This window comes from Macaca mulatta, chromosome 1, assembly GCF_049350105.2.
Source record: "Macaca mulatta isolate MMU2019108-1 chromosome 1, T2T-MMU8v2.0, whole genome shotgun sequence".
Lineage (NCBI taxonomy): Eukaryota > Metazoa > Chordata > Mammalia > Primates > Cercopithecidae > Macaca > Macaca mulatta.
Window position 1 is genome coordinate 181470885 of NC_133406.1, and position 24448 is coordinate 181495332.

A 24448-nucleotide genomic window follows, 5' to 3' on the forward strand; every position below is an offset into this window, starting at 1 on the left:
TTGGAGAACATCAGGCAGATTCTGTCATCTTTCCAATAAGGCAAAGAAAGAAAGAGTTGGGTTCAGACCCAATTTCAATGTACTGCCTAGGACACTTCAGAAATACTGTAGAGACAACGTGGGTTTGAAATAACTGAGGTGAAGAAGAAAGGTATAGCCTATGCTAGAATGGTTTAGGAGCTATACCAGAAGCCAGATTCCCACCAAGGTGGGCAGTGTAGGGGAGGGGATATCAAACAATGACATCACCTTTAGGACACTTCAGTGTCTTCCACCCAGCCCCTTTCTATACCTCAAGCAGCAGGTGCTTCTGGGAAAGGTCCTAATGGCAGCTTAGTATAGGTGTTGTAGCAAGACTTCAGGATCAACTAGACCAATGTTCACATCCTAATTCCTTTACTATCCAGCTATGTGATCATAGGCAAGTCATTTCACCTCTCCGAGCCTCAGTTTCTTCCTCTGTCCAAAGGAGAATGTTGTGAGGATTAACTGAGACAATGGTATAAAGCACACAGCACAGTGCCAGGCACAGAGCAGATATTTCACTTGAGGTTTTTTTTTTTTTCTGTCCCCACTCTTTAGTCTTTAACAGCTTAGTATGAGTTTTGGTCTTCATGTCTCTTAAGACCTGTATCTTTCAGGATAGAATTAGGTATTTCATTCTCCTATTGAGAGATTTTAGACCTAAAGGGGCAGCCCTGCTGAGGAACCTGAGGCCAGAGTACTCAGGGCAGAGTCAATGTCTGGACTCTCCATTCAATGCTTCCTCCTCGGCGTCACCGTGGTGTGCCTGGGATGCTGGTTGCCATGACCACCTAATTATTTTCTCTAGGTCTGACCACCATGACAAAGTGAAATACTTAAACACTTGCCAAACTCCCAGCCAAACAAGCAGCAGCTGTCCAATTTGAAAAAACATCATTCCTGAACAATAATGTTTGGTTTCCCATCAATCACGTGGACTCATCCACAGAAATGGATGTAGAGAGAGGCAGCTGTGGGGAAGCCAAGAATAGGAGCCGGAGAACAGAATGGAGCCAGGCTTATGTTCTATGTCTCCCATGGATGAACCATGCAGGAGTCACTCTTTGCCCACATGACATACTGATTAATTTATGGAGCCACTAAGTATGTCAATTGATCTTAGGACAAGCTCTGACAACTATCCAACAGCAGTGGAGGGCAGAGAGAATGGCTTTTTGAGTCAGACGTCGGTGTCAATACCACTTTTGCCTCTGACTTGCTGGGTGACTTTGCCAAATTCACTTCTCTGAGGTTTACTTTGCTCATAGAAAATGAAATTAGGAATGCCTGCCCCATGAAGTTGTTGTGAGATTAAAGCAAAAACCCTTAAGGATTTGGACAGCTTGGACCTAGTAAGTCCTTGATGAATGCTAGCTATAAATTTGTTTTTGAATCACAACACAGTCTAATATACCTACTCTTCCACAACGTATCAAGATTCATGACTAATTCTGAGAAGTACAGAATCCCATCCTAACAAATGGTCTCTTACAAATTATTTAGTACAACATTATTCTTTTATGGAGGAAATGATTGTGATCCAGAAAGGATCAGACATTTGCCTGAGATCACACAGCTAGTTAATGGCAGGGCTAGGGTTAGAATGCCAGGTTTCTAACATCCAACCTAATACTTTTCCCAGCCTCCTTCAAAGTTTAAAAAAGAGAAGGAGGGAGGAGAATTAGCATTTATTGGGGAGCACTTATTATTCATAAATCTTCCTCATAAATGGTGTTATTTAATCATTATAGCAACAATAGACTGTAAGGGATTATTATCCTTATTTTTAAATGAACAAACTAGAATTTAAGCTGTAAAGAGCAAGAATTATGTCCTTCTTTTTTTAATGCATCATTAGCAGGCAGAACAGTGCCTGGCACGTAGTAGGTGCCCAGTAAATATTTTTGAATGAGTCAGATAGCTAATAAATGTTAGAGCCAGGACTTGAAATGAACTCTGCCTGACTATAAAGCCCATGATTTTATTGAACTGGCCTTGAACTAGGATGTAGAAAGGAAGAAAGAAGAAAAGGCTTAAACATCTTTGAGAAATGTTTTAATGTAGGTGGATTTCAATGTATTAAACTAGGCACTCTTCTAGAAATTATTTCATTTATTTTTCGTAACCACCAAGGTTAAGTGCTTTCTTTTTAAACATATGAGGAAACAGAGATGTAGAAAACTTCAGTGATTCTTCCAAGGTAAAAGAGTGAGTCAGAAAAATAAGGGCTCAGATTCTGGTTCCAGACTTTCATCTCCATCCTGGGCTCTTCTCATCCATCACAGTGGCTTATAGACTGCATCCAGAAGAAGGCTTCTGATGGGCCAGGAATATATCTGGCCTGCCATACGATGGGAGGCAAGCATTGCCCCTCCAGGCTTGCCACTGAATGTTGATCAGAATGCCCAGATCTGTGGTGGCTCTCTAGGACCAGAGGCACAAAAATAGAAAGCCGGTAAGTTGAGGGTGGCTGGATACTTGGGAATTCTGTTGGGGCTTGGTTCAAATCTGGGAGTTCTCTGCCTCCCCACTCCTAAATTCAATAACTAAAGTTCTCTGTTTCTTAAGATGTTATTAGTTGGCTTTCTGTTATCTGTAGCCAAAACCACTTCTAATATGCTGTACTTCTCTGGAGTGAGAGTGCAGTAAAGACTATGGCATTTATTGTCCATTTTCTAATAAACAGGTGCTATGGCCTGAATGTTTGTGTCCCCCCAAAATCCATATGTTAAAACCTAACCCCTATGGTGATGGTAGGAAGAGGTAGGGCCTCTTAATTAGGTCATGAGGGCTGTGCCCTCATGAAAGGGATTAGTGCCCTTATAAAAAAGGCCTGAAGTGGCTCCCTCACCCCTTCTGCCATGTCACAACACATAGAAGGTGCCATCTATGAACCAGGAAATGGGCTCCCACCAGACACCAAACTGACGCGTACCTTGATCTTGGAGTTGCCATCCTCTAGAACTGTGAGCAATAAATTTCTGTTGTTTATAAATTTCCCAGTCTAAAGTATTTTGTTCTAGTGGCAGTCAAGCTAAGACTAAGATAGTCTTAGCCTAAGACAACAGGTAAATCTTCTTACTTCCAGAGTTCTCAGTGTTTGTATTTTTATCAGTGGTAGGTATTTGTTGGTTGAAAGTATCAGAAAAGAACTGAAGCTAACTTGTAAGAATGAGAGGAAACTATAATAGGAATAAGGGGTGTCTCATGAAACCCAAATACAGGAATTTAGCTGAGCCTTGCAGTGGCCTAAAACCAAGATCTCAAATGCATTTGGCAATCTGTTTCTTTCCAGTGTTTTCTGCTCTGTGTGCTTCATACTTCTCTATATTTGAAAAAATAGACTTTTTTTTTCAAAGTCTTTGAAAAATAGACTTTGTCATCATCAATATTTATATGTAACATATTTAACCACCAGGGAAGAGGCTGAATCTTAAGCCCAATAAAAATTTCTAGAAGAGTAGAAGTGATTGGCTAAACTTGGATCTTATGCCCAGTGGTATGACAACCAGCTCTGCGCAGATCACAGAAGGATCACAGAGTATGAACTTGGCTTCTTGGGGCTGATCCCCATGCATCATGTGTATGATGAAGCAGAGGAGTTGTGAGAATAGAGGGGCTGGGGAGGCAACCCAGAAACTATCTATTATAAAGTTTCATCTCCTCTGTCTTCTTGAGGCATTCAGTGCTAGTTTTGGCTATTATCAAGGCTAAGTGGCAACCCTGCCTTTACTGCAGTTTGGTCATTCATTCATTTAACATTGAACAGGCTGGATTCCAGGCATCAAGCATGCAGCAATGGACTAAGCTGGGAGTCACTGCCCTCAGAGATCTTATGCTTTCCCCCTTCAGGTATATATGGTGTCCTATATATCCTTCTAATAAGTCACCCATTTACCTAAGCTTATTTCAGATGGGTGTTTGTCACTTCGCATCAAAAGAGTTTTGAGTAGTAGCGAAATGGGTAATGGAAGTGGAAAGTTCCCACGACAGCCCCCCATTGCAAAATTGGCTGAGTTAGGATGGAGTGGGGAGTTGTTAGGATGCTGCCTTATGGAGTTGGAATATTTGCCATCTTTGTTAGGTGGTAGAAAATCAGTTGGTTAAAGAATTATCAGTTGTCTGCTAAACTCTGCATTTTATGAACTCAGACCATTATTCATAAAATAGGAACTTGAGGTGACCTGGTAGAAAATGTGAAAATATTTCCTACTTCTAATAAGTTATTGATTTTAGCTGATTTGATAGCAGATAGTGAATAGCTGGGTAGGTTTATAGCTTTGTTTAAAGAATTAATTTGTTTCTGCCTGAAGTTGGCAATTTGAACCATTGAATCAGATAAGCAAGTGCCTTAAGAATACAGCCTCAACATTTGTTAGTGCATCGATTAGGATATTGGATACCTGGGAGGATTCAGAAGAATCAGGGAGACCTGATACTCCAAGATGGCTTCAGCAACTCTGCTCTTGTATCCTTGTGTCTGGAAAAGTTGAAAATGCACATTTAGGGCCGGGCGCGGTGGCTCAAGCCTGTAATCCCAGCACTTTGGGAGGCCGAGACGGGCGGATCACGAGGTCAGGAGATCGAGACCATCCTGGCTAACACGGTGAAACCCCGTCTCTACTAAAAAATACAAAAAACTAGCCGGGCGACGTGGCGGGCGCCTGTAGTCCCAGCTACTCGGGAGGCTGAGGCAGGAGAATGGCGTGAACCCGGGGGGCGGAGCTTGCAGTGAGCCGAGATCCGGCCACTGCACTCCAGCCTGGGCGACAGAGCAAGACTCCGTCTCAAAAAAAAAAAAAAAAAAAAAAAAAAAAGAAAATGCACATTTAGATGAATAGTGAAGTGGAGACAGCAGCCACAATTAGCTTTGCTCCACTACTCCAGCCTTTTGTTCTTCAAACTCAGAGGCAGAGGCCAATAAGCTAAGATTTAGGGAGATGTACAGAGTCCTCAGATTTGATACTGAGAAACTGATGCTAAAAAGTAAGATCCAAATTCAAAAATGAAACTTTGGTAATTTTTCTGGTATTGGCTGCCAGCAAACTGAGTCCTTCATGTGTCTTCTGTGCCCTCCCCATGCAATCAATAGGCCTGGATGACAAAGGACTTAAAAGAGTTGTACTGCAAGAAATGTTCAAGGTTGGTAAACAGAAACCTGTGGTTGTTTTTTCAAATATTAAAACAGCCCTTAGTCCACATTCATGATCCAAACAGAAATGAATTACCCAGGTGGTATAGTCTTCTATAATGAAATCCTCCTCAGTTTTCCTCTTGGTTTTGGCACTGATTGACACTGGCCAAAGGAAGTCTTCCCAGGGGGGTAGAACCCAGGGTGGCCTGAATGACTGGTGAAGGAACAAACAGATATCAATGAGAGTGAGTGGTCCAACAGAATTCAGAGGATACTCTGTCCTGGTGACTCAGTATCATGTTGCTTCCCCTGGCCCTCATTAAGAGAGTCTTCGTATCCTTTATTTGCATGACCTTTGGATAATTAATATATTGGGTAGTTATTATTGGGTGCATTATTTAGCATGTAGGCTGCAAAATTTCAAGAGGTCTCAGTGAGCTGTGTTAAAGAGGAGGAATCAGCACTCACCAGACAACTTGGCTTGAAAAATCACTGGCCTCTGGAGTTGGCAGCTGGATGGGGCTTTAAGTTTTCTCCTATTGGGAAACTATTGACTTCGGATGAAATGAAGTAATTTGTCCAACAATAATAATAGCTATATGTATTAATTCCTTACCATATGCCAGGCACTGGTCTAAAGCTTTGTGTTCATGAGTCATTTAATTGTCCCAACTATCATATGAAGTAAGTTCTATTACTATCTGCATTTTACATAGGCAATTAAATGCATCGCTTAAAGTTAAACTGAGAGTCTATGGTGTGGGTTCTTAGCTATTATATTGTATTTCCTTTTAGGTAACTTACCTTACAGGATTTTGCTTTATTTTTCCTCTCCTATCTCCTACTACCGCATCTTCTTGACAGCCTTCTTCCACCAATATTTTGAGGTGCAACTGACATACAATAGCCAGTTCAAATCGATGAGTTTTGACATATGTTTACACCCATGAAAACATCACTGCACTTCAGATAAGAAGGAACATATCCATTACTCCCCACCCACACTTTTCTCATGTTACTGTAATCTAGCCCTTTCGCTTTTCACTCCAATCCATAAGTGATCACTGACCTCCTTTCTGTCACTATAGATCAATTTGCATTTTTGAGAATTTTATGTAATTGATATCATACAGTATATATTCTTTATTTTCTGCCTTCTTTCACTCAGCACAATTATTTTGAGATCCATCTATGATCAATAATTTGTTTTTATATGTAACTATTATTTCATTATATGACTGCTCCAATGTATGGCGGTATATATCACAGAAGAAGTATAACTGCTGTGAACATTTATGTCCAAGTCTTTATGTAAATGTGTACTTTAAATAAATGTCTAGCAATGAAATGTCTGGGTTGCATGGTAGGTATATGTTTAACCTTTAAGAAACAGCTTAATAGTTTGCCAAAGTGGTTGTTTTTTTTTACATTTTTCACCAGGAGTGTTTGAGAGTTCCAGTTGCTCTGTATCCTCACCACTTGATATAATTAGTCTTTCTAATGTTAGCCATTTTAGCAGGTATGCAGAGGTATTTCATTGTGATTTTAACTGGTGTTTTTCTAGTGAATAATGATGTTGACATCCTTTCAGTGCTTGTTTGCCATCTACATTTCTTCTTTGCTTCTTCAAATATTTTGTCCCTTTTATCTATATTTGGTAGTTTCACTTTATTATTATTATTGGTTCTAGCTCTTCCCTTTGGAATTTGCTTCAATTTCTCAAAGAGGATATTCTACAAATTAGAACACATATGAAGGAGGTACACATGGTTTAGTAGATAGGGCACAAGTTTGGAAATGATCAGGTATATCTGGATATGAATTCAAGCTCCGCTACTTGATAAATTATGTCACCTAGGGCACCTCAGTTAATGTTCCTGAGCTTTAAGGTAACTTGTCTGTAAAGTGGACCTAGTGAACCTATCTCCTAGTATTTCTATAAAAAATAACTGAAACACTCTTCTTTAACAAATGTAAGAACGATTAGAATCCCTTCAATGCCAGATAGTCATGTAAAATATCTGGAGTGGTGTCTTGCTTATCATTTCCTATTTTCTCTCTTCTTCCCTTTTGTACATACAATATATATACTTTTTATTTCTTTCTTTTCTTTATTCTTTTTTTGAGATGGAGTTTTGTTCTCGTCACCCAGGTTGGAGGGTAATGGCATGATCTTGGCAGTGACCTCTGCCTCCCAGGTTCAAGTGATTCTCCTGCCTCAGCCTCCCCAGTAGCTGGGACTACAGGTGTGCCACCTATTCAAATTAATTAATTAAAAATTAGCATGCCTGGCTAATTTTTGTATTTCTAGTAGAGACAGTGTTTCACTGTGTTGTCCAGGCTGGTCTTGAACTCCTGACCTCAAGTGATTCGCCTGACTCGGCCTCCCAAAGTGCTGGGATTGCAGGCATGAGCCCTAAATACATTTTTTGAAAGAGGCTTATTATACATAAACATGCCTGACACATTCCAATAATACCACACCCCAATACTACCCGCTGTGGTACCAGTCTCTCACCAGGAATTCAGGAACCCTCTGATCTGAGGCTTCTCTTCTTCAGACATCCTGTTTTTTCCCACCGCCCTCATCCCTTTCTGAGTCCCTCCTTGTTTATATCTTGCTCAGATAGGGGAAAAAAAGAAAAAAAAAAAATCACCACCACCACCACCAAAAAAATGGTCATATAAAAATGTGTGTTGTTTTTTAAAACAATGGTAGAGAATTCCCAGTCTCTCTTTCCACAGGGGCTTAAGATACAGATGATCATCAACAGCTAACAAGAAGGTTTGTTTTTCTCCATTGTGCACAAAGCTTAGTAGTAACTCTCTGGATCTCTACTCTTTCCCATGAGTTTCCATGGGAGCTGAGCTGCCTTTGCTGTGCTCTTGGTGGGGGAAGGGCAGGGTTGGGAGACTTGGTGATAGCTATTGCCCCTGGCTCTCTGACAAGAAAAGAGCAGCTTCCAGACAGGGTTCAACCTGAAAAAAGGCTCCCCTGCTGTGCAGGAATTATTCACTCTAGGATATGCTTCCTGTGCAGTAACATCAAATATTCCCACTGGCTGCAGAAGCTCAGGATTTGACAGCTTAACTGTTTCATGCCCAGTCTGCATGAGCTACAAAAGCCCCTGCCATACAATGCTGTGCATGTAATGGATGCCCTGTCATGGTGGTGTTCCTCCTCATTCTAATTTCCACCCTCAAACAGGTATTGGGGCCATCTCTTGACGTTGCTCTGTGGTTGATGTCACTGAGGTTTTATATGTGTCATCACTACAATCCTCCCAGGGGCTACTTCTTCATGCCTTCAATTCCTGTGGGGCTCACTCCCTGAGTCCTACCCATCCTGGACTAGCTCAACAACTGGCTTTGTAGAAGGTGCCAAGGGACCCTTGAATATCATAGTCTCATTGAAAAAAAAAAATGCATTGTCCTCCTAGTGTTTTGGGGCTTAGGCCTTTTCCATAGAATTTTGGCATTCTCTACTCTGAGGAAATACAACAATATTGTATTGAAAAGGCCAGTGAGATATCTGAGACAGCTATTTCTCTCACTAAGTAGAAATCTAGTTCCTTTCGCAGAGAAATTCACAAAAATAAAAAGGCATAGGTTACAAAGGGCACAATGGAAGGAGAAGTTGCATTAAACCCAGAGTCCTGCAGGATGCCACAGAAAGACTGGCTTAGACTCAAATGCTAATAGCCCCACTGATGAGCATAGACTACATGAACACAGAGAGACTGCGAGGACAACTTATGCACTCTCTCTCCAGCTGGCAGGAGCAATCTTCCTGGAACAGCTCCCTCCTACCTCCCATCCTCTCAGTGCTTAAAAACTTCTGGGAATCTTACTTCCTGCCCCAAACCTTTTCAGACAAATGAATGGATTGAGAAGTTACCCTTCACAGAAACTTCAGAGCTTTACCTTCAGACAAAATAACTAAAAAACCAAATAAAATATTAAATTAAAATTTTTTGAGACAGAGTCTTGCTCTGTCACCCAGACTGGAGTGCAGTGGTGCAATCATAGCTCAGTGCAGCCTGGAACTCCTAGGCTTAAGTCATCCTCCCACCTCAGCCTCCCAAGTGGCTGGGACTACAGGCATGTGCCACTGTGCCTTGCAGTAAATTAATATTTTATAGAGCAAAGTGGGAAGACTAGAAAAAATAGCAGACAGAGTTTAAGGCACATCCAGAGAATGAGGATAGGAAAGAGGACTTGCCGAGGTCTGAGAATGTGCCAGGCCCTCCCTGTACTAGGCCTAGTCTCACACATCTTCCCCTTCAACCCTCATGAGAGTCCTTTGGAAAAAGATTATAATCTTTAGTTTATGAGTGAAGGGATAGAGGCTTACAGAGTTTGGAGAATTTGTCTCAGATAACCAAGTGATTTGTACAGATCTAGGATTTCATCACAAGTCTGTCTGATTTCCAAAGCTCATGGATTTTTTTCCTGCATGCTTTTTAGCAACCCCTCTGGTCTCCAGCTATGTGTGCGTCAGACCCTGAGGCTGTGCTAGGCCCAACCATACTTGTTTTCTCCATTCTTCACAGTTTTTCTGAAGAGACTTATAAACTGGTGGGAGCTACCCCTTGGGGAAGTGGAGTTTTCCCTCTCCTCCTCTCCTGGACTCTTGTGGAAAACAGCACCTCCTTACCATGCTCCCACCATGAGGAGCAGGGTCTGAGTCTTCCTGTTTCAGACCTGACACTGCTGGTTCCAGTCATTCCTTCAATCCCTATTTCTTGTTGTTTTGCTGGTGGTGTGTATGTTTGTTGGTTTGTTGGTCTGAAAGCAGCTCTGTACTCAAATTTCATTTGGTGAATGAAGATAAATGACCTGCCCTGAGTCCACTGACAATCCCTTCTCCAACTTAGGTTAGTGATCTGCCCACTTCTTTAAGGGGTTCATTTCCCAGAAGTCTCTCTTGACAATTTTGAATAAAGGCTTTATTTCCCAGAAGCCTCTTTTGACAATTTTGAATACTAAGAATACCAAGATAAATTAGTCGCAGTCTCAGCCTCCTACTAGTTCCCAGTAGGGTGAGGGAAATAAGTACTATCATGCAGTGTTCAATTCAAGAAATGGGAGCTATTCTAGGTATTTCAAGCAGAAAGGATTTTAATAGGGGAATTAGATGTTTATAAAATCATCCCAAGGGCTGGAAGTATGGACTATAGGCTCTAGCAAGGACTTCCAGAGACAGCTACTACGTGTACCCCATCAGGAAGGGAGAATGTAGTCACCCAAAACTGTTGAACTACTGAGTTTTAGATTCTTGAACCTGTAACATACCACATACTTGCATTCTAAGAATCAGAAATCCAGCATAGGAAGCTGTTATTGCTGCTATTAAAACTCTTGACGATTGTAAAACTGTTGATTTGTTACTAGAATATGATGCAGAAAAAAATTCATGTCTCCACAACTCTGTTCACCAATAGAAAATGTCTGAAGCAGCAAGAAACTTTGCTTTGCTTCATATCCTGTATGTGTGTATCTGTTGGTGGAACTTAATTTGCATCCAGCACCTTATCTGCAAGGAAGTCTGGAAAATGGACTTATAGTATAGAAGATGAGGGCGGATATTGGGGGAATATCTAACAGTGTCTGTCACAGACTTATGCACACTATGAAAGGCATGGTAGGTCACAAAGAAGAGACAGACCAGTTCTATCTGGAGACTCAAAGAAAGTGCAGAGAAAACACTCAGCTTGGGCCTTGAATAATATCCTGTAGAAGTCTGCCTTAAAGAGGGCTAAAGGATATTTATGGCAGAGTAAACTTATGTGTTACAGAAGGCAAGCATAGTGCACCTAGAACCATCCTGCACTTCCAGACAAGAAACAGAAGGGAGAAAAAGGATCACAGTGAACAAAGCAATTTGAGTGGGGGCAGGGCCCAGTCCAGGCAGGCCTCATATAACTTGCTCAAGAGCCCAGACTTTCTCCTAATTGATCGGGGACCTTTGGAAGGATTCATGCAGAAGGACAACAAAATGAGATGCTGTTTTAGTCCATTTGTGTTGCTATAAAGAAGTACCTGAGACTGGGAAATTTCTTAAAAACAAACAAAAAAGGTTTATTTGGTTTATGATTCTGCTGGCTGGAAGACTGGACACCTGGTGAAAGCCTCAGGCTGCTTCTATTCATGGTGAAAGGCAAGGAGGAGCCTACATGTGCAGAGATCAAATTGCAAGAGTGGAAGGCAGAGACAGCAAGAGGGCAGAGAGCAAATGCTTTTAAACAACCAATTCAGAGCAGTAGTAACAGAGCAAAACTCATTCACCTCTCTCCATGCTGGAGGGCATTAATTTATTCATGAGCTATCCACCTCCCTGACCCAAACACCTAACATTAGGCCCCAGCTCCAACATTGACCTCCAACATTGAGGATCATATTTTAACAGGTTTCTGGGGACAGACATCCAAACTATAGCAGACAGGTTTTAGAAGGGTCACTCTGGAACCTGTCTGGAGGACGCACTGAGAAGGGGAGAAATCAGAATAAAGGGAACAATTGGGAGGATATTGCCATATAGTAGACTAGACATAGTACCTAAACTAGATCTATGGATGTTGGGATGACGTAGAGAAGTCCTGGAATATATCAGCAAGTTGACTCAATAGGAGTCTATCAAGCTAAAGAAATTGGGAACAATTATTGCTTTTATACTATGCACCAGGCTCTATTCTATGCACTTTGCATGTATGAACTAAGTAGGTTCTATTGTCAATCCAAGTCTACATATGCAAAAACTTCTGCACAGCTGGCAAATGGCAGAGCCAGGATTTGAAACCAGGTAGTCTAGTTTTACCAAACAAATGCTTACTTTGCTCAATCAGTTCCTCTACTGTCAGGGATAAAATCTGCTTTCCTGTACCTTATGAATCTTCATCCCACTTATTAATTCTGGTTTGGACCAGAATCAGGAGTTTTTATTTTTAACCCAGAAGTTCATGGATGAATTTTTGCAAATCTAGTGAACTCTGAAATTGTAAAGAAATTTTAATGATTTTTTTAGCATTTGTGTATTGTTCACTGGGAAGTGGTAGAAAAGCTTTTCAACAGATTCTCCAATGGGTCTTTGATCTAAAAATAATTGTGAACATTGCTTTAGAGCAGTGGTTCTCAAAGTGTGATCCTGGAGCCAGCAGCATCAGCATCTCCTGGGTACTATCAGGAATGTAGTACCTATCCCAGACCTACTAAATCAGAAACTCTGGGAGTGGGACCCAGAAATCTGCGTTAATAAGTCTTCCAAATGATTCTGATGTGTGCTCAAGCTTGATAACCATTGCCCTAGAGCAAGCATAAACATGAATAATGTGGCAATAGGGTCTGTTCACTGGCCTGGGTGAGACATCCACAGTGGATGTGATGTCAAGGAGGGGAGAACAAAATCATAGAAGGCTGAGATCTTCTTTGGATACTCTCAGGAAGGAAACACTGAGACATAAACTTTGAACTGAGCCGATATTTTGGACAAGGCACTCATGTAGGACTTCTGTGGAGCTCAGAACAGGCATTTCTGGGAGATGCTGAGCTCTTGACTTGCAGCTTAGAAGATGCAACCTGTAGACTCATGCATCATTCCCCAACCCCTCGGAGGCTAGCCGTCCCCCTCTCCCATACAGTTTCTTCTAGGGCTAGAGTTTAGATATCTTGTTTCATCCAAGGTACACAGAACTCTAATGACATTTCACAGAGGATACTTGCCTGGACTCCCAGGGCATTTAGTATCACTGACACCCTAACCACTCACTCTGAGGTGCCAGGGCCCTGGCCCATACATTTGCCCGGCAGCACAACAGCTGTGCAGTCTGTGCAGGATTCATCCCTGAAATGCCAGTCTCTTTCAACATCTTCCTTGAAACACAAAAAGGTCCAGAAACAACCTGCAGTGCTTGGCAATGGAAGTGGTGAGGAACCCTGTGGCCTACTCCCTTGCAGCCTGTCCTCCCCCAGGACCAAGGCTCGGCCTCTTTCTTTCTGCTAAGTCACAAAGCTGGAAAGTGCTGAGGGTAGGGAGAGAGCCTGTGCCTGCTGGTTGGCTTGGAAAGGTTCTGGGAATTCATTATGATCTAAACAACTATTCCAGTTATTCATGTGACTCAGCCCCTGAAATCAGGATCTTCCTGTGTCCACAGGGCCGGGTGTTGCTGACTCAGTGCTGAAGAGGGCACCTTGTCAGCCCTCCTAGGCTCCCAACTCCCCCTCTCCCTCCCCTTCCTCCCCAGAGGACACTGAAGGGAAGCAGATGTGTGAGTAAGCTTCTCAGCCTGTTCAGTTTCATTTTTAAACAAGCAACCAACCTCCTCCCATTCTAGTTCTCACCGCACACATCTGTCAGTCTTCTGTGCATTTCGATAGGGAAGCAATCACAGTCACTTATGCATCATGCATTCACATATGCATTTAGCACAGGTTTAGCCTGCACCTACTGTGTGTCCAGCTGATTGCTAAGGGCTCAGATCCAGAGAGAGACATGCGCTATACCTGCCCATAACATTCAGGGGTCTAGTGGGGAACATACATTAATGGACAATAAGGATGCAATGGAAAAAGCCCTGTAGCAGAGCACTTTTAGCTCTATAGAGAGCTTTGAGAATGCCGAGTTGCAAGTGCCAACCCTTTTTAGGTGTCTGGCATTCCTCTTCAACAAACAGCAGAATTCATAGAGTGTGGTTGGGAACTACTTCATCTATGAGAACTAGAGAGAGAAGAAAATTCCAGGAACCAACATGGCACAAGAAAGGGCTTTCTGGAAGGCTGAAGAAGGCTGCAAGGGTGTGGAGACTAAAGTGACAAGTTTTACAGTTTTCCCCAAGGGCCTTTTTTTAAAATATTTACCATTTTTATTTGTAAATTTGAAACACATAACATGGAAAAGGAAAATAGGAAGAGAAAAAGAAAATATATGTGTGTGTGTGTGTGTGTGTGTGTGTGTGTGTGTGTGTGTGTGTGTGTGTATAGCCTAGTGTAATAGTTTGAGCATTTTTTGTTTGTTTTGTTTTTCCCTGAATATCTCCTTCTAGGTGAATTCTATCCATCCAGTTACTCTACTGCAGTACATCATACCACTCTAGATTTGCAACACAGATGATTTCATGAGACTCCCCTTCATTTCTGTCTTGAGTTGTTTCCACTCTTTTCTCCAATACCTCTTTAATCTTTGTTGTTTTATTCCCCAGTTCCACTGGCGGTGGAAGGTGGCGGGGGATCCTTAATATATGGTCAAAAGTAGATCTGTGGGTGGCACCCAAGATGGCCAAATAGGAACAGCTCCAGCCTCCAGCTCCCAGCGTGAGCGACACAGAAGACGGGTGATTTCTGCATTTTCAACTGAGGTACCAGGTTCATCTCACTGGGGTGTGTCGGACAGTTGATGCCAGTCCATGGGTGCAGCCCGATCAGCGAAAGCTGAAGCAGGGCAAGGAATCGCCTCACCTGGGAAGTGCAAGGGGGAAGGGAATTCCTTTTCCCAGCCAAGAGAAATTGAGACACACAACACCTGGATAATCAGGTAACTCCCACCCTGATACTGAGCTTTACCAAGGGTCTTGGCAAATGGCACACCAGGAGATTATATCCCATACCTGGCCCAGAGGGTCCCACGTCCATGGAGCCTCCCTCATTGCTAGCACAGCAGTCGGAGATCTAACTGCAAGGCGGCAGTGAGGCTGGAGGAGGGGCGCCCGCCATTGCTGAGGCTTAAGTAGATAAACAAAGCCGCCAGGAAGCTCGAATTGGGTGGAGCCCACCGCAGCTGAAGGAGGCCTGCTTGCCTCTGTAGACTCCACCTCTGGGGACAGGGCATAGCTAAACAAAAAGCAGCAGAAACCTCTGCACATGTAAAAATCCCTCTGTGACAGCTTTGAAGAGAGCAGTGGTTCTCCCAGCACGGAGGCTGAGATCTGAGAATGCACAGACTGCCTGCTCAAGTGGGTCCCTGACCCCTGAGTAGCCTAACTGGGAGACATTCCCCACTAGGTGCAGACCGACACATCACTCCTCACACGGCTGGGTACACCCTAAGACGAAGCTTCCAGAGCAAGAATCAGACAGCAACACTCGCTGTTCGGCAATATTCTATCTTCTGCAGCCTCCACTGCTGATACCCAGGAAACAGGGTCTGGAGTAGACCACAAGCAAACTCCAACAGACCTACAGCTGAGGGTCCTGACTGTTAGAAGGCAAACTAACAAACAGAAAGGACACCCACACCAAAACCCCATCAGTACGTCACCATCATCAAAGACCAAACGGAGATAAAACCACAAAGATGGGGAAAAAGCAGTGCAGAAAAGCTGGAAATTAAAAAAATCAGAGCACATCTCCCCCTGTAAAGGAACGCAGCTCATTGCCAGCAACAGAACAAAGCTGTACAGAGAATGACTTTGACGAGTTGAGAGAAGAAGGCTTCAGTTGATCAAACTTCTCAGAGCTAAAGGAGAAACTACATAACCAGCGCAAAGAAACTAAAAACCTTGAAAAAAGAATGGATGAATAGATAACTAGAATAATAAATGCAGAGAAGACCTTAAAAGAACTGATAGATATGAAAACCATGACACGAGAACTACGTGACAAATGCACAAGCTTCAGTAACTGACTCGATCAACTGGAAGAAAGAGTATCAATGATTGAAGTTCAAATGAATGAAATGAAATGAGAAGAGAAATGTAGAGAAAAAAGAGTAAAAAGAAATGAACAAAGCCTCCAAGAAATATGGGATTATGTGAAAAGACCAAATCTATGTCTGATTGGTGTGCCTGAAAGTGACAGGGAAAATACAACCAAGTTGGGAAACACTCTGCAGGATATCATCCAGGAGAACTTCTCCAACCTAGTAAGGCAGGCCAACATTCAAATTCAGGAAATACAGAGAACACCACAAAGATACTCCTCGAGAAGAGCAACTCCAAGACACATAATTGTCAGATTCACCAAAGCTGAAATGAAGGAAAAAATATTAAGGGCAGCCAGAGAGAAAGGTCAGGTAACCCACAAAGGGAAGCCATCAGACTAACAGCAGATCTCTCGGCAGAAACTCTCCAAGCCAGAAGAGAGTGGAGGCCAATATTCAACATTCTTAAAGAAAAGAATTTTCAACCCAGAATTTCATATCCAGCCAAACTAAGTTTCATAAGTGAAGGAGAAATAAAATCCTTTACAGACAAGCAAATGCTTAGAGATTTTGTCACCACCAGGCCTGCCCTACAAGAGATCCGGAAGGAAGCACTAAACATGGAAAGGAACAACCGGTACCAGCCATTGCAAAAACATGCCAAAATGTAAAGTCCATTGATGCTAGGAAGAAACTGTATCAACTAACGAGCAAAATAACAAGCTAATATCATAATGACAGGATCAAGTTCACACATAAAAATATTAACCTTAAATGTAAATGGACTAAATGGTCCAATTAAAAGACACAGACTGCCAAATTGGATAGAGTCAAGACCCATCAGTTTGCTGTATTCAAGAGACCCATCTCACATGCAGAGACACACATAGGCTCAAAATAAAGGGATGGAGGAAGATCTACCAAGCAAATGGAAAACACTCTGCAGGATATCATCCAGGAGAACTTCTCCAACCTAGTAAGGCAGGCCAACATTCAAATTCAGGAAATACAGAGAACACCACAAAGATACTCCTCGAGAAGAGCAACTCCAAGACACATAATTGTCAGATTCACCAAAGCTGAAATGAAGGAAAAAATGTTAAGGGCAGCCAGAGAGAAAGGTCGGGTAACCCACAAAGGGAAGCCCAAAAAAAGGCAGGGTTTCCAATCCTAGTCTCTGATAAAACAGACTTTAGACCATCAAAGATCAAAAGAGACAAAGAAGGCCATTACGTAATGGTAAAGGGATCAAGTCATCAGGAAGAGCTAACTATCCTAAATATATATGCACCCAATACAGGAGGACCCAGATTCATAAAGCAAGTCCTAAGAGACTTACAAAGAGACTTAGACTCCCATACAATAATAACGGGAGACTTCAACACCCCACTGTAAACATTAGATAGATCAACGAGACAGAAAGTTAACAAGGATATCCAGGAATTGAACTGAACTATGCCCCAAGTGGACCTAATAGATATCTACAGAACTCTCCACCCCAAATCAACAGAATATACATTCTTCTCAGCACCACATCACACTTATTCCAAGATTGACCACATAGTTGGAAGTAAAGCACTCCTCAGCAAATGTAAAAAACAGAAATTATAACAAACTGTCTCTCAGACCACAGTGCAATCAAACTAGAACTCAAGACTAAGAAACTCAATCAAAACCGCTCAACTACGTGGAAACTGAACAACCTGCTCCTGAATGACTACTGGGTACATAATGAAATGAAGGCAGAAATAAAGATGTTCTTTGAAACCAATGAGAACAAAGATACAACATACCAGAATCTCTGGGACACATTTAAAGCAGTGTGTAGAGGGGAATTTATAGCACCAAATGCCCAAAAGAGAAAGCAAGAAAGATCTAAAATCGACACCCTAACATCACAATTAAAAGAACTAGAGAAGCAAGAGCAAACACATTCAAAAGCTAGCAGAAGGCAAGAAATAACTAAGATCAGAGCAGAACTGAAGGAGATAGAGACACAAAAAAGCCCTTCAAAAAATCAATGAATCCAGGAGCTGGTTTTTTGAAAAGATCAACAAAATTGATAGACTGCTAGCAAGACTAATAAAGAAGAAAAGAGAGAAGAATCAAGTAGACGCAATAAAAAATGATAAAGGGGATATCACCACTGACCCCACAGAAATACAAGCTACCATCAGAGAATTCTATAAACACCTCTACGCAAATAAACTAGAAAACCTAGAAGAAATGGATAATTTCCTGGACACTTACACTCTCCCAAGACTAAACCAGAAAGAAGTTGAATCCCTGAATAGACCAATAGTAGGCTCTGAAATTGAGGCAATAATTAATAGCCTACCAACCAAAAAAAGACCAGGACCAGATGGATTCACAGCCGAATTCTACCAGAGGTACAAGGAGGAGCTGGTACCATTCCTTCTGAAACTATTCCAATCAATGGAAAAAGAAGGAATCCTCCCTAACTTATTGTATGAGGCCAACATCATCCTGATCCCAAAGCCCGGCAGAGACAAAAAAAAAAAAAAAAAAAAATAGCATTTTAGACCAATATCCCTGATGAACATCGATGCAAAAATCCTCAAGGAAATACTGGCAACCCGAATCCAGCAGCACATCAAAAAGCTTATCCACCATGATCAAGTGGGCTTCATCCCTGGGATGCAAGGCTGGCTCAACATATGCAAATCAATAAACACAATCCAGCATATAAACAGAACCAAAGACAAAAACCACATGATTATCTCAATAGATATCATTGAGATATCATTGTCAAAGGAAAGGCCTTTGACAAAATTCAACAGCCCTTCATGCTAAAAACGCTCAATAAATTCGGTATTGATGGAATGTATCTCAAAATCATAAGAGCTATTTATGACAAACCCACAGCCAATATCATACTGAATGGGCAAAAACTGGAAGCATTCCCTTTGAAAACTGGCACAAGACAGGGATGCCCTCTTTCACCACTCCTATTGAAAGTAGTGTTGGAAGTTCTGGCTAGGGCAATCAGGCAAGAGAAAGAAATCAAGGGTATTCAGTTAGGAAAGAAGAAGTCAAATTGTCCCTGTTTGCAGATGACATGATTGTATATTTAGAAAACCCCAGTGTCTCAGCCCAAAATCTACTTAAGTTGATAAGCAACTTCAGCAAAGTCTCAGGATACAAAATCAATGTGCAAAAATCACAAGCATTCTTATACACCAGTAACAGACAGAGAGCCAAATCATGAATGAACTCCTATTCACAATCACTTCAAAGAGAATGAAATACCTAGGAATCCAACTTACAAGGGATGTAAAGGACCTCTTCAAGGATAACTACATACCACTGCTCAGTGAAATAAAAGAGGACACAAACAAATGGAAGAACATACCATGCTCATGGAGAGGAAGAATCAATATTGTGAAAATGGCCATACTGCCCAATGTAATTTATAGATTCAATGCCATCCCCGTTAAGCTACCAATGACTTTCTTCACAGAATTGGAAAAAACTGCTTTAAAGTACATATGGAACCAAAAAAGAGCCTGTATTGCCAAGACAATCCTAAGCCAAAAGAACAAAGCTGGAGGCATCAGGCTACCTGACTTCAAACTATACTACAGTAACCAAAACAGCATGGTACTGGTACCAAAACAGAGATATAGACCAATGGAACAGAACAAAGCCCTCAGAAATAATGCCATACATCTACAGCCATCTGATCTTTGACAAACCTGACAAAAACAAGAAATGGGGAAAGGATTCCCTATTTTATAAATGGTGCTGGGAAAATTGGCTAGCCATAAGTAGAAAGCTGAAACTGGATCCTTTCCTTACTCCTTATATGAAAATTAATTCAAGATGAATTAGAGACTTAAATGTTAGACCTAAAACCATAAAAATCCTAGAAGAAAACCTAGGTAATACCATTCAGGACATAGGCATGGGCAAGGACTTCATGTCTAAAACGCCAAAAGCAACAGCAACAAAAGCCAAAATTGACAAATGGGATCTAATTAAACTAAAGAGCTCTTGCCCAGCAAAAGAAACTACCATCAGAGTGAACAGGCAACCTACAGAATGGGAGAAAATTTTTGCAATCTACTCATCTGACAAAGGGCTAATATCCAGAACCTACAAAGAACTCAAACAAATTTACAAGAAAAAAACAAACAACCCCATCAAAAAGTGGGCAAAGGATATGAGTAGACGCTTCTCAAAAGAAGACATTCATACAGCCAACAGACACATGAAAAAATGCTCATCATTACTTGCCATCAGAGAAATGCAAATCAAAACCACAATGAGATACCATCTCACACCAGTTAGAATGGCAATCATTAAAAAATCAGAAAACAACAGGTGCTGGAGAGGATGTGGAGAAATAGGGACACTTTTACACTGTTGGTGGGACTGTAAACTAGTTCAACCATTGTGGAAAACGGTGTGGCGATTCCTGAAGGATCTAGAACTAGAAATACCATTTGACCCAGCCATCCAATTACTGGGGATATACCCAAAGGATTATAAATCATGCTGCTATAAAGACACAAGCACACGTATGTTTATTACAGCACTATTCACAATAGCAAAGACTTGGAATCAACCCGAATGTCCATCAGTGACAGACTGGATTAAGAAAATGTGACACATATACACCATGGAATACTATGCAGCCATAAAAAGGGATGAGTTTGTGTCCTTTGTAGGGACATGGATGCAGCTGGAAACCATCATTCCCAGTAAACTATCGCAAGAACAGAAAACCAAACACCGCATGTTCTCATTCGTAGGTGGGAATTAAACAATGAAATCACTTGGACACGGGAAGTGGAACATCACACACCGGGGCCTATTGTGGGGAGAGGACAGTGGGGAGGAATAGCATTAGGAGATATACCTCATGTAAATGATGAGTTAATGGGTACAGCACACCAACATGGCACATGTATACATATGTAACAAACCTGTATGTTGTGCCTATGTACCCTAGAACTTAAAGTATAATAATAATAAAAAATTAAAAATAAATAAATAAATAAAATAGTAGATCTGTGGCAATAAAATTAACAGTTCAAATTATTTTCTTTTAAACATAGAAGCAGTTTTCCCATTGTCTTTTAATTGCTAGTTGGAGAAATTTTTTTAATAGCTTAATTCTTGTCCTTTTCTTAAGTCTGATACACACCACGTACTAGGCAGGATGGCTCAATCTTCCCAGATAGTAAACTGCTTGAACTTTCCTTCCTTGTTTGATGGGGGAAAGGTGGCGTGAAAAAAAGAAAGATCACATGCTGTTGAATGAAAATTAAAGAAAATATGGCCATCTATCATGTATCAAGCCTTTACATGTATAGTATCATATCTCATTAACTACTAAAAGAACACACACACACATACACACACACACACACACACACACATAGAGTAGATACTGAGGTACAGAAAGCTTAAGTAGCCTCACTGAGTGTGGCTGAGCCAAGATTAGGGCCTGTGTTGTTGCGACTTACAAACTTACTGTACATGTAGGTACCTAATGCAAAGAGATGCTCAGATCCCATTTTACAGATGGGAAAACTGAGACTTGGAGAAGTTAAGTAACATCTCCAAAGCCATACAAATAGTATGTGAGGTGGCAGATCTTCAGACCCAGGTGTGTCTGAATTCAAAGTCTGTGCCCTTTCTGCCACACCATCCTGTTTTTTTTCTTTCCATTTTTGAGACCAGATTTCATTTCTCTTTAGGATCTAGTCTGAATCTCTATAAACATGGAATCTGATACCATTGTCATCCAGGATTATGATTTTAATCCATTGCAACATTAGAATTAGAATGCTTAAGCTTAACCCCAAGCATACTTCCTTATATTCATTCATTCATTCATTCAATACGTTTATATTGAATATTCCTCTGTTTGTGCCAGACCCAGGTCCCAAGAAAAGAGCAACGAAAAAGACAGGCAGGCAGGGTCCTCTCTTCTTGTGGACTATTGAGTATAACAGGGAGAGAAAAATGTGAAGTAATAGTTACACAACTGATCCGTGTATTACAACCGTAGAAAGTGGTATTATAATGATAGCTACACTTCCATTGTTTACTATGTGCCAGTACCTATCCGAGGCAATCTACATATATTAACTCATTTCATTCTCATAGGCATATGAAGGAAGTAGAGAAATCAAGGAAGACTTCTTGAATGAAGTGTCAGCTCAGTCTGGAAAGGGAAATTATGTTAAGGAGAGGGAGTTGGGAAGGAACATGAGTAGTCTAGGACTGTGCTGGCCAGGTAATCCTTAGCTACATGAGGCTATGGCGCATTTGAAATGTGGCTAGTCTGTACTGAGGTGTGCTATAAATGTAAAATACACACTAGGCTTCAAGACAGTATAGAAGAAAATATGTATGATAGTGTGTTAATTTTTTATGTTGATTACATGTTGAGATTATATTTTGGGTATACTGGGTTAAATCAAATATGCCATTAATATTAAATTTACCTGTTTCTTTTTACTTTTTTTAATGTGGCCTCTAGAAAATTTAAAATTAAATATGTGCCTCACATCATATTTTGATTGGACAGTGCTGCTCTAGCAATCTGGGAAGCCTCAGGGAGCAGATATGTCAGGGGAACAAGAACTTAGGATCACGGAGAATGATGAAAGAAGAGAAAAAAAACTGTTGAAAGCAAATGTAAATTACCAACTTTCTAATCTGCAGGTCAGAAAGGGTCATTGCAACCTTTGCAAGCCCCAAATCTGAGAGGTTGGGGCCCACTGACTTCTGAAAATAGTATCATTCTCAAAACCAGCTCCAGCTGTGAGCCAGGGGATAGTTAACGGCTGTTTTTGAGGCAGATTTTGTAGATGAATGAGGCAAGAATCATTAGGGCAAAACAGTAAATAAAATTGCAGGAATATCTCAGGGTAAAAGTCAAGTCTTTAACAATGGCTGGGCCAGCCCTCTAACATCTTCCTGCCTGCCCCTTTACCTCTCTGGCCTCGTGTATTCAGCTTCTTCCCCATCCCTACCCCTACTCCGGTTACAACGGCCCCTTTGCTGAGCCTCCAACACCCCAGGCATGCTCCTGACTCAGGACCTTCGTGCTGGCTGTTCCACCTGTTGGAAACACTCTTCCCCTAGCTATCACATGGCTTACTATCTTAACTCACCTCATCAATAAGGCCCACCCTGACCATCTTATTTAGAATTGCAACTCCAATTGCACTCCTTTACCCTACTCTTGTTTTTCTTTTTATAACTTTTATTACCTTCTAACATATTCAATAATTTACTCTTTTATTATGTTTACTGTTAATCTCTCTATTAAAAAGTATGTTCTCCAAAGACAGGGATCTCGGTTTTATTTCCTTCATTATCCCCCACACCAAGACAGTGCCTGGCATACAGCACCTGCTCAATTAACTTTGTTTTTTGAATGAATGAAAGTGTCAATGGTGATGCTCAGGGCAGGTTTGGTCAATGGACAGGCATCCTCTGTGTACCCTCTCCTCTCCTGAAGAAAATGACTCCTTTTTCCTCTCCTGCAGTTGGATTTAACTAACCTTGCTTCCCGTTCAGCTTTTACTACTCAGGGTTCTGCCCTGTTCTGGATCCCACACATAGGGTCCCAAGAGAGTAAAAGCAGCAGTGAATGCAGAAGAAAACGCCCTGGATTGGAAGTTGGGATTCCCAGGTGCCTTCCCGGCTTAGCAGCAACCCACCTGTTTCCCCAGCTGTCAAGGGTTCCAGGCTCAGTGGGAGGCTGAACAAGGTGCTGACCGAGTTCAGAAGGAAAATGAGGGGAAAATCGTTACCTAAAGGGCAGTGGCTCTCCAGGGATGGTCCTTGGACCAAAGGAATCAGCATCACCACCCTAAACCCACAGAATCAGAAACCGTGGAGGGAGCCAGAAACGTGTTTGCATAAAGCCTCTGGGTGATGCTGATGGACTCAAGTTTGAGAACTGCTGCTCTGGGGGAAAGAAGGGACTTTGTTGGAGCCTTGCAGGCAGGGACGGACTTAATAGGTCAGGCGAGAGGACAGGTCCCCGCGAGGGCGGACTAGCACTGGGTTGGGTCCGTACATCAAAGTCTGCGCAGTGTGGTCCCGGCCCAAGTCTGACCTGGGAAGTTGGAAAGGTCAGGGTTCCTACGTGCTTCCACCCCCACCCCAGGAAAGTCCCGGCGTCGAGGCCCTGACCCTCCGCCGGCACGCCCGCCTCTCCTGCAGCCGCAGCCCCGCCCGGGAAAAACCGCTGCGACCCGGGGCAGGTCCGTTCCCCACCCCGCCTCCGCCCCCCGCGCCCCCCCCGCCCCCCGCGCCCCTCTCCCCGCCCCCCGCGCCCCTCTCCCCGCCCCCCGCGCCCCCCGCGCCCCCCCTCCTCGCCCCCCGCGCCCCCCCTCCCCGCCCCGCTGCTCGCAGCAGGCGGTCCCTGGCCTGGCGCCCTCACGCCGCGCTGGTGGGGAGCGCGGTCCCTCCGCCCCGTGGCAAGATCCCTCCGCAGTTGCCCTGCGCCTCCGCTGGCCGCGTGGCACCCTCTCTGCTGCCTCGACTGACTGTCTATTCCGTGTCTTGATTGTGGCCTCTGCCTCTCCCACTTCCGATTTCGTTCGATTTCTTTCTACAGTTACTAAGCGCCCACTGTGTGCCCTGGACGGGACTAGACGCAGCAGGTAACG

General features: G+C 42.4%; 1 long non-coding RNA gene across 1 annotated transcript; it reads right to left on the reverse strand.

Annotated features, from left to right (window-relative positions):
- Positions 1 to 2066: 2066 nt before the first annotated feature.
- On the reverse strand, positions 2067 to 24448 carry LOC114672229 (uncharacterized). Its single transcript, XR_003722471.2, has 4 exons — positions 24220 to 24448; positions 5253 to 5372; positions 4428 to 4504; positions 2067 to 2448 (listed from the first exon to the last, which is right to left on the reverse strand). It is a non-coding gene; the product is annotated as an uncharacterized LOC114672229 (long non-coding RNA).